Here is a 10,712-nt window from a genome sequence, read left to right on the forward strand (position 1 = left end):
TTGAGGCACAACAGAGAGAAGAAGAAAGAGACTCAAAAATAATAAAAAACAAGAAAGCCCTACAGGAATTGTCTGACTCCATCAGAAAGAATAACATAAGAATAATAGGTATATCAGAGGGAGAAGAGAAAGAAAATGGAATGGAGAATATACTCAAACAAATAATAGATGAGAACTTCCCAAGCCTGTGGAAAGAACTAAAGCCTCAAATTCAAGAAGCAAACAGAACACCGAGTTTTCTTAACCCCAACAAACCCACTCCAAGGCACATCATAATGAAGATGACACAAAACAATGACAAAGAAAAAATTCTCAAGGCAGCCAGGGAAAAGAAGAATACAACATATAAAGGAAGACCTATTAGATTATCATCAGACTTCTCAGCAGAAACTCTACAAGCTAGAAGAGAGTGGACCCCAATATTCAAAGCCCTGAAAGAGAGAAACTTTCAGCCAAGAATACTATACCCATCAAAGCTATCCTTCAAGTACGAAGGAGATATAAAAATATTCACAAATACAGAAAAGATGAGAGAATTTATCATCAGAAAGCCCCCACTCCAGGAAATACTAAAGGGGGTTTTCCAACCAGATTCAAAGAACAAAAGAAAACAAAACCACAAGTAACAGCTCCACCAAGAACACAATAAAACCAAACTTAAACTGTGACAACAAAAGAAAAAAAGGGGGAGAAAGGATGAAGATTAACAGTAGCAAAGGACGATGAAGCGCAGAAATACTCATAAGAAAGGGTACTACAATGAATATGGTAGGTACCCTTTTCATTACTTAATGGTAACCACCCTTGAAAAAACTACCACAAAAACACTTGACTTAAAAAAGGTAGCAACAGAAGAAAGAAGTATGGAATACAAACAAACAAAAACAAATGATAGAAAAACAAAAGAGAAGAATCAAACAAGATACAAAACTATCAGAAAGCAATTTATAAAATGGCAACAGGGAACCCACAAGTGTCAATAATTACACTAAATGTAAATGGATTAAACTTACCAATAAAAAGACACAGAGTAGCAGAATGGATTAAAAAAGAAAATCCAACTGTATGCTGCCTACAAGAAACTCATCTAAGCAACAAGGATAAAAACAAATTCAAAGTGAAAGGCTGGAAAACAATACTCCAAGCAAACAACACCCAAAAAAAAGCAGGTGTAGCAATACTCATATCTGATAATGCTGACTACAAGACAAAAAAAGTACTCAGAGACAAAAATGGTCATTTCATAATGATTAAGGGGACACTGAATCAAGAAGACATAACAATCCTTAATATATATGCACCAAACCAAGGAGCACCAAAATATATAAGACAGCTACTTATTGACCTTAAAACAAAAACTGACAAAAATACAATCATACTTGGAGACCTCAATACACCGCTGATGGCTCTAGATCGGTCATCCAAACAGAGAATCAATAAAGATATAGTGGCCTTAAACGAAATACTACAACACCTGGATATGATAGACATCTACAGGACACTTCATCCCAAAGCAACAGAGTATACATTTTTCTCTAGTGTACATGGAACATTCTCAAGAATTGACCATATGTTGGGCCACAAAGACAATATCAGCAAATTTAGAAAAATTGAAATTGTACCAAGCATATTTTCTGATCATAAAGCCTTGAAACTAGAATTCAACTGTAAAAAAGAGGAGGAAAAACCCACAAAATTATGGAAACTAAACAACATACTTCTAAAAAATGAATGGGTCAAAGAAGAAATAAGTGCAGAGATCAAAAGATATATACAGACAAATGAAAATGAAAATACGACATATCAGAATCTCTGGGATGCAGCAAAAGCAGTAATAAGAGGAAAGTTCATATCACTTCAGGCCTATATGAACAAACAAGAGAGAGCCGAAGTAAACCACTTAACTTCACACCTTAAGGAGCTAGAAAAAGAAGAACAAAGACAACCCAAACCAGTCGAAGAAAGAAAATAATAAAAATCAGAGCAGAAATAAATGAAATAGAGAACAGAAAGACTATAGAAAAAATCAATAAAACAAGGAGCTGGTTCTTTGAAAAGATCAACAAAATCGACAAACCCTTGGCAAGACTCACCAAGGAAAAAAGACACAGGACTCAAATAAATAAAATCCAAAATGAAAGAGGAGAAATCACCACAGACATCATAGATATACAAAGAATTATTGTAGAATACTATGAAAAACTATATGCCACCAAATACAACAATCTAGAAGAAATGGATAAATTCCTAGAACAATACAACCTTCCTAAACTGAGTCATGAAGAAGCAGAAAACCTAAACAGACCAATCAGCAGGGAGGAAATAGAAAAAACTATTAAAAACCTCCCCAAAAATAAAAGTCCAGGCCCAGACGGTTATACTAGTGAATTCTATCAAACATTCAAAGAAGACTTGGTTCCTATTCTACTCAAAGTCTTCCAAAAAATTGAAGAAGAAGCAATACTTCCAAACACATTTTATGAGGCCAACATAACCCTCATACCAAAACCAGGCAAGGATGGCACAAAGAAAGAAAACTACAGACCAATATCTCTAATGAATACAGATGCTAAAATACTAAACAAAATACTGGCAAATCGAATACAACAATATATTAAAAAAATAATACATCATGATCAAGTGGGATTCATCCCAGAATCTCAAGGATGGTTCAACATACGTAAAACGGTTAACATAATACACCATATCAACAAAACAAAGAACAAAAACCACATGATCTTATCAATAGACGCAGAAAAGGCTTTCGATAAAATACAACACAATTTTATGTTTAAGACTCTCAACAAAATGGGTATAGAAGGAAAATATCTCAACATGATAAAGGCCATATATGATAAACCATCAGCCAACATCATATTAAATGGCGTAAAACTGAGGACTTTCCACCTTAAATCAGGAACAAGACAGGGTTGTCCACTCTCTCCACTCTTATTTAACGTGGTGCTAGAAGTTCTGGCCAGAGCAATCAGACAAGACAAAGAAATAAAAGGCATCCATATCGGAAAAGAAGAAGTAAAGGTATCACTTTTTGCTGATGATATGATCCTATACATCGAAAACCCAAAGGACTCCACAAAAAAATTACTAGAAACAATAAACCAATACAGTAAGGTCGCAGGATACAAAATCAACATACAAAAGTCCATAGCCTTTCTATATGCCAACAATGAAATATTAGAAAACGAACTCAAAAAAATAATCCCCTTCACGATTGCAACAAAAAAAATAAAATATCTAGGAATAAACATAACAAAGAATGTAAAGGACCTATATAACGAAAACTACAAGACATTGCTAAGAGAAATAGAAAAAGACACAATGAGATGGAAAAATATTCCTTGTTCTTGGATAGGAAGAATAAATATAATTAAAATGGCCATATTACCCAAAGTAATATATAAATTTAATGCAATTCCCATCAAAATTCCTATGACATTTTTTAAAGAAATGGAACAAAAAATCATAAGATTTATATGGAACTATAAAAAACCCCGAATAGCTAAAGCAATCCTAAGGAAAAAGAATGAAGCTGGGGGCATTACAATACCTGACTTTAAACTATATTATAGGGCCACAATAATCAAAACTGTATGGTACTGGCGGAAAAATAGACACTCAGACCAATGGAACAGAATAGAAAGCCCAGAAATAAAACCACATATATATGGTCAAATAATCTTTGATAAGGGGGCCAACAACGCAAAATGGAGAAAAGAAAGCCTCTTCAACAAATGGTGTTGGGAAAACTGGAAAGCCACATGCAAAAGAATGAAACTGGACTACAGCCTGTCCCCGTGTACTAAAATTAATTCAAAATGGATCAAAGACCTAAATATAAGATCTGAAACAATAAAGTACATAGAAGAAGACATAGGTACTAAACTCATGGACCTGGGTTTTAAAGAACATTTTATGAACTTGACTCCAATGGCAAGAGAAGTGAAGGCAAAGATAAATGAATGGGACTACATCAGAATAAAAAGTTTTTGCTCAGCAAGAGAAACCGATACCAAAATAAACAGACAGCCAACTAAATGGGAACTGATATTTTCAAACAATAGCTCAGATAAGGGCCTAATATCCAAAATTTACAAAGAACTCATAAAACTCAACAACAAACAAACAATCCAATAAAAAAATGGGAAGAGGACATGAACAGACACTTCTCCCAGGAAGAAATACAAATGGCCAACAGATATATGAAAAGATGCTCAGCTTCATTAGTTATTAGAGAAATGCAAATCAAAACTACAATGAGATACCACCTCACCCCTGCTAGATTAGCTATTATCAACAAGACGGGTAATAGCAAGTGTTGGAGAGGCTGCGGAGAAAAAGGAACCCTCATACACTGTTGGTGGGAATGTAAAGTAGTACAACCATTATGGAGGAAAGTATGGTGGTTCCTCAAAAAACTGCAAATAGAACTACCTTATGACCCAGCAATCCCTCTACTGGGTATATACCCCAAAACCTCAGAATCATTGATACGTAAAGACACATGTAGCCCTATGTTCATTGCAGCACTGTTCACAGTGGCCAAGACATGGAAACAACCAAAAAGCCCTTCAATAGAAGACTGGATAAAGAAGATGTGGCACATATACACTATGGAATACTACTCAGCCATAAGAAATGATGACATCAGATCATTTACAGCAAAATGGTGGGATCTTGATAACATCATACGGAGTGAAATAAGTAAATCAGAAAAAAACAAGAACTACATGATTCCATACATTGGTGGAATATAAAAACGAGACTAAGAGACATGGACAAGAGAGTGGTGGTTACCAGGGGTGGGGGGAGGGAGGACACAGGAGGGAGGGAGGGAGAGAGTTAGGGGGAGGGGGAGGGGCACAGAGAAAACTAGACAGAGGGTGACGGAGGACAATCTGACTCTGGGTGAGGGGTATGCAACATAATTTAATGACAAGATAACCTAGACATGTTTTCTTTGAATATATGTACCCTGAAATATTAATGTCATCCCATTAACATTAATAAAAATTTATTTAAAAAAAAATAAATAAATTGTATTGGAAAACTAGTTATCCATGTGCACAAGAATAAAATTGGGGCCTTATCTTACTCCATATGTAAGAATCAACTCAAAATGAATCAAAGACTTAAATGTAAGGCCCCAAACTAAAACTCTAAAATAAAATATAGGAAAAAGTTTCTTGACATAGGTCTGGGCAATTTTTTTAATATGACCCCAAAAGCACAGGCAACAAAAGCAAAAATAGCCTGACCAGGTGGTGGCGCAGTGGATAGAGAGTCTGACTGGGATGCAGACGACCCAGGTTCGAGACCCCGAGGTCGCCAGCTTGAGCACGGGCTCACCTGGTTTGAGCAAAGCTCACCAGCTTGGACCCAAGGTCGCTGGCTTGAGCAAGGGGTTACCCCATCTGCTTAAGGCCCACAGTCAAGGCACATACAAGAAAGCAATCAATGAACAGCTAAGGTGTTGCAACAAAAAACTAATGATTGATGCTTCTCATCTCTCTCCGTTCCTGTCTGTCTGTCCCTGTCTATCCCTCTCTCTGACTCTCTCTCTGTCTCTGAAAAAAAAAAAAAAAAAAAAAAAAAAAAAGCAAAAATAAACAAATGGGATTGCATCAAATGAAAGAATTTTGGTTCAGCAAAAGAAACAATCAAAAAAGAGACAACTAGCGGAATGGGAGAAAATATTTGCCATACACCTGATAAGAGGTTAATATACAAAATACATAAGGAACTGAAACAACTCAATAGCAAGAAAATAAATAACCATATTAAGACATGGGCAAAAGACCCGAATAGACATTTCTCAAAAGAAGACATACAGATGGCCAACAGGTATAAGAAAACACGCTCAACATCACTAATCACAAGAGAAATGCAAAGCAAAACCACAATGAGATATCATCACCTCACACCTATTTGGGTGGCTATCATCAAAAAAATAATAAAAGATAACAAATGTTGGCAAGGACCTGGAGAAAGGGAATCCTTGTTAGTAGAATTGTGAGTTGGTGCAGCCATTAGGGAAAATATCATGGCTATTCCTCAAAAAATTAAAAGTAGAACTATAATATGATCTAGCAGTCTCAGTTCCTAGTATGTACACAAAAGAAATGAAATCAGTATGCAGAAGAAATATCTGCATTCCCATGTTCTTTGTAGCATTATTCACAATTAGCCAAGATATGGAATCAACCTAAGTGTCTGTTGACGGATGAATGGATACAGGAGTTATCATATAACACAAAGGACTATCATTGAAGAAGAGAAGGAAACCTTGTCATTTTCAAAAACATGGGTGAACCTGGAGGACATTATGCTAAGTGAAATGAGCCGGGCACAGAAAGACAAACACTGCATGATCTCACTTACATGTGGGATCTAAAAAAGCCTAACTCATTCATTAAAGCAGAGAGCAGACGGTGGTTACCAGAGGCAGGGATGCAGGGGAAGTGGGGAGAAGTTGGTCAAAGGGCACAAAGTTGCAGTTATGTAAAATGAATATGCCTAGAAGTCTAATGAAGTGCCTGATGGCTCTGGTTCATATACTGTGTTGAAAACTGGAAATTTACTGAGACAGCAGATTTCAGTCTCCCACCAAATACACAAAAAATAGGAACTATGTGAGATGAAATGCTAACTAGCTTGATTATCGTAATAATTTCACTATGTATATCAAGTTATTATGTTGTATACCTTAAATACACACAATTGTTAATAAAATAATTTTAAATAAATAAAACAGGTTCACAGTAAAGTAGAAAAACTTAAACACACACCCACCATATAGTCTAGCATTCCACTCCTAGGTATTTGCTCTAGGGGAAAAAAGGCATATGTCCACACAAAGACATAAATGTTCATAAAATATTATAAACTTTTAAGGTCATCCTAAAATAACATTATTTATTAGGTATCTGTGAACTCACTCTGCAGTAAATCAAATGTAACTAGCTGTGCTTTAATGGCCCCTCCGCTTAGCATGGCTGTGCTATTCAATCTAAGATGAAACTCACAGATTACATTCAAGTATTCCTTGAGTAAAAACAATAAAACTACTCTAAGAGAAATCAAAATGAAATGGAAAATTCAATCATGATCCACTTTTTCTTGACAAATCAACTCATTTATTTTTTCCTTGTTTCCATCTGGTACTTGTCTGCATGCATAAAACATTTTTACATAGTTGTAAAATTCCAATTTTGCATTCAGCTTTGAAAAGCAGTTGTCATGTGGTGAATAGTTTTCCATATTGCTACTTAGTCTTCACAATTGTTGTTAATGATCATGTTCTGCACTTTGCAGATCTACCACTCTTTAACATTTCCCCTATTGCTGGACATCTATAGATTAAAAAAAATTTTTTTTTAAATTAGAAAAACTGTTTTAGTTAATATCTTCATGTATAAACCTTTTTCTTTCTTTTGGATTACTTCCTTGGGACAAATTCCTTGGAGTGGAATTATTGGATTAAAATATATGAACATTTCTATGGCTCTCAAATGTATTGTTAAGTGGATTTCCATCCATTCACTCACCACGTATTTATTGAGCCCTTTCTTCTTGCCAGAAACTGATTATGTGTTGGGCTTACAATGGTGAGGAGGAACATGCAGTCTACTTCTGTAGGCCCTATAGTCTGGTCTGGGAGACAGGCTCAATCAGGTCATCACACAAATGGCTAGCATTGTGACCATGCTAAGCATTACTAAGGAATGAGAGACATGAAACTATAAAAGTATGTTGTGGTGGAACTTTGCCTGGTGGTTAATGGAAGGATTTCCTAAGGAAAAAGTGATTGAGCTGGGAACCAAAGGATAACTGAGGGCTAATTAGACCAAAGAGGAAGAAAGAACAGCATTCTAGACAGAGGGAGCAGCAGCATGTACAAATGCATTTGGGCAGAGTTAAGAAGACTACACTAGGCCCTGGCCGGTTGGCTCAGTGGTAGAGCGTCAGCCTGGCATGCGGAAGTCCCGGGTTCGATCCTGGCCAGGGCACACAGGAGAGGCGCCCATCTGCTTCTCCACCCCTCTCCCTCTCCTTCCTTTCTGTCTCTCTCTTCCTCTCCCGCAGCCGAGGCTCCATTGGAGCAAAAGATGGCCTGGGCACTGGGGATGGCTCCATGGCTTCTGCCTCAGGCGCTAGAGTGGCTCTGGTCGCAACAGAGAGACGCCCCAGATGGGCAGAGCATCGCCCCCTGGTGGGCGTGCCGGGTGGATCCCGGTCGAGAGCATGCGGGAGTCTGTTTGACTGCCTCCCCGTTTCCAGCTTCAGAAAAATACAAAAATAAATAAAGAAATAAAAATAAAGAAGACTACACTAGCTGGAGCTCAAAGAGCTGAGGATCCTGGGGCAAAGCCAGGCAGAGCCTGTGAGCTGTAGAAACGGTGTGTCTTTCACTTGAGAGCAGTGGGAAACCTTCTGAACTGGAGCTGTGCTATGAAACCCTCACTCTGGCTGCAGGATATAGCGGGAGGGGTGTGGAGGGGTAAGGACCACCAGTGGGCAGCTCTTGCAGTGGTCAGGATGAAAGATGACAGCCGCTGAGATAACAGGAGTAGGGATGGAAATAGAGATAAGTGGAAACATTTAGGAAATATTGAGGAGGTACAATTGACAAGACTTGGTAGTAGATTTAATTTAAGATGTGTGGGGAAAGAGGAAGGAGAAGGGACTATGAAGGACAGTTGCTAGATTTCTGGTGTAAGGAACAGAGTAAATGGTGGTGCCCTTCACAGATATAAGGACAGTGGAAGAAGACCAAGATTGGTTTTTCTTTTCTCAAAAGGAGTTCAAGGTGTCTTTGAGATAGGCAAGAGGAGCTGTCAGGTGGGCAGTTGAACTATGGGTCTGAAACTCAGAGTTTGGGTGAGAGCCATGAACTTAAGCGTCATGTGGGGATGAGGAGCCAAAGCCACAGGCACAGATGGGCTTGCCTAAAGAGGAAGGTTGAGAATGGACAGAGCCTACACCAGATGAGTGAGGAACTCACACTTGCAGGTGGAGAAGACAGCTGGCCAAGGACCTGAAAGAGATACGAAGAAAACCGGGAGGACCTGATGTCACAGAAGCCAGTGGAAGTGTTCCAGGAAACAGACAGCGGTCATCAGGGTAGAATGCTGCGAAGAGGTCCCAGCAAATGGATTTGGATCAATGGTGACTGTGATGATGGGGAAACGGGGTGAAGAAACAAATGAGAAATAAGGACAGGAGAATGGTACACCTATTCAGCTCTCCTCAGAAGCGTGGCTGAGATGGGGAGGGGGCGCTGGAGAAAAGGAGGTGAGGGCTTGAGGGAGGAGTTCTGGTTTCCTTTCTTTTTTTTTTCAGAAAGGAGGACTTGTGGATATTTTGAATACTTATGGGAAATTTTAGGTCGATAGCAAGTGGGTGAATGTCAAGGGAGAAGTGCCAATAGATAAGAAGGCATCTGAGCAGGTGGGAGAGAATGAGGTCCAAAACACAGGTGAAAGGGCCGGCTGTGGGCAGGAGAAGGAATACTTCCTCTCCTGTAACAGAGCTCTACGAATTTACAGGAGGATTTAAAAGAGCCCAAAATTGGATTTAATGCTCTGCTGTTGCCGTCTTGAAATTCTAATAATTTTTTAACAAGACACCCCGCCCTGAGCCCTGCAGATCCTGTAGCTGGTCCTGCCTTCAACATCATCAGACCAATTCCTTCCCCCAGACCTCACCAAAATTGGCTATAATTATCTAACCCTTTGTGTTACGGCTGATAATTTAATAGGTGGAAATGTGCACCTCAGTTGTCTTAATTTGCATTTCTTTGATGCCTGGCCAGGTTGACTGCGTTTCCTCACATCTGTTTACTAACCACATTTCCTTTTGTGTGGACTGCTGTGTCCTTTGCCCATTTATGATGTTTTCAAAATGCCGAAACCAGTTTCCTCTGTGGGAATGAATCACCAATTTGTTGAAATACATAGCGGGAGAGTTTTCTGCAGACACAGTATGGGGTTTGAGGAAGGCAGGCCCAGGCCAGGGGTGCCTTGGGAAGCAAAGGTCTTTTGTGTTAGAGAATCCCACTAACACCCGTGCACGGCAGCCTTCCCACCCACACCTTTGCTTTCAGGTGCCTCTTTAATCCTCGCTCTGAACGCAGGGACTCCCCACTCTGTGCTTTGCCTAGACTGTCCCTCCTGCCTGGAGAGTCCTTTTCCCTTGACTTCCCTGTGACCAGACCCACAGCATTCTATTCATGTTGATATATTCAAAGATAAATATGTATCACATATTATTGTAATTATTGATTTCCCATCTGTTTCCCCTTCTGGGCCATGGGCTCCATCATGCTCTATCTTCTCTTTTGCTCTCACCTTTCCCTCTTCATCCTCAGCGCCTCCCATGGTGTCTGCGCACACCAGGTGCTCAACTTCAGTTGACAAATGAATGAAATCAAGCTACAAGTGATTTGTATATGAAGCTCTCTGGGCAGGCTTGCTTCTCCTCCGTTCACAATTCTTTGACCCTTGTCCCCATCTGGGCAGCATGTTCCATCTGGGACACCAACTTTAAGGAGTGAAGGTCTCTGAGAGCCAGGTCCCCAGAGAACAAGGGAATTGGGACATTGTCATCAGCTATTTGAAAGGCTGCGGCTCCTCATCATGGCGGAGGGGCCAGTGGGCGGGGCACAGGCTGATAGTGTGCTAGAATCCCACTCT

This window comes from Saccopteryx bilineata, chromosome 4, assembly GCF_036850765.1.
Source record: "Saccopteryx bilineata isolate mSacBil1 chromosome 4, mSacBil1_pri_phased_curated, whole genome shotgun sequence".
Classification (NCBI taxonomy): Eukaryota; Metazoa; Chordata; class Mammalia; order Chiroptera; family Emballonuridae; genus Saccopteryx; species Saccopteryx bilineata.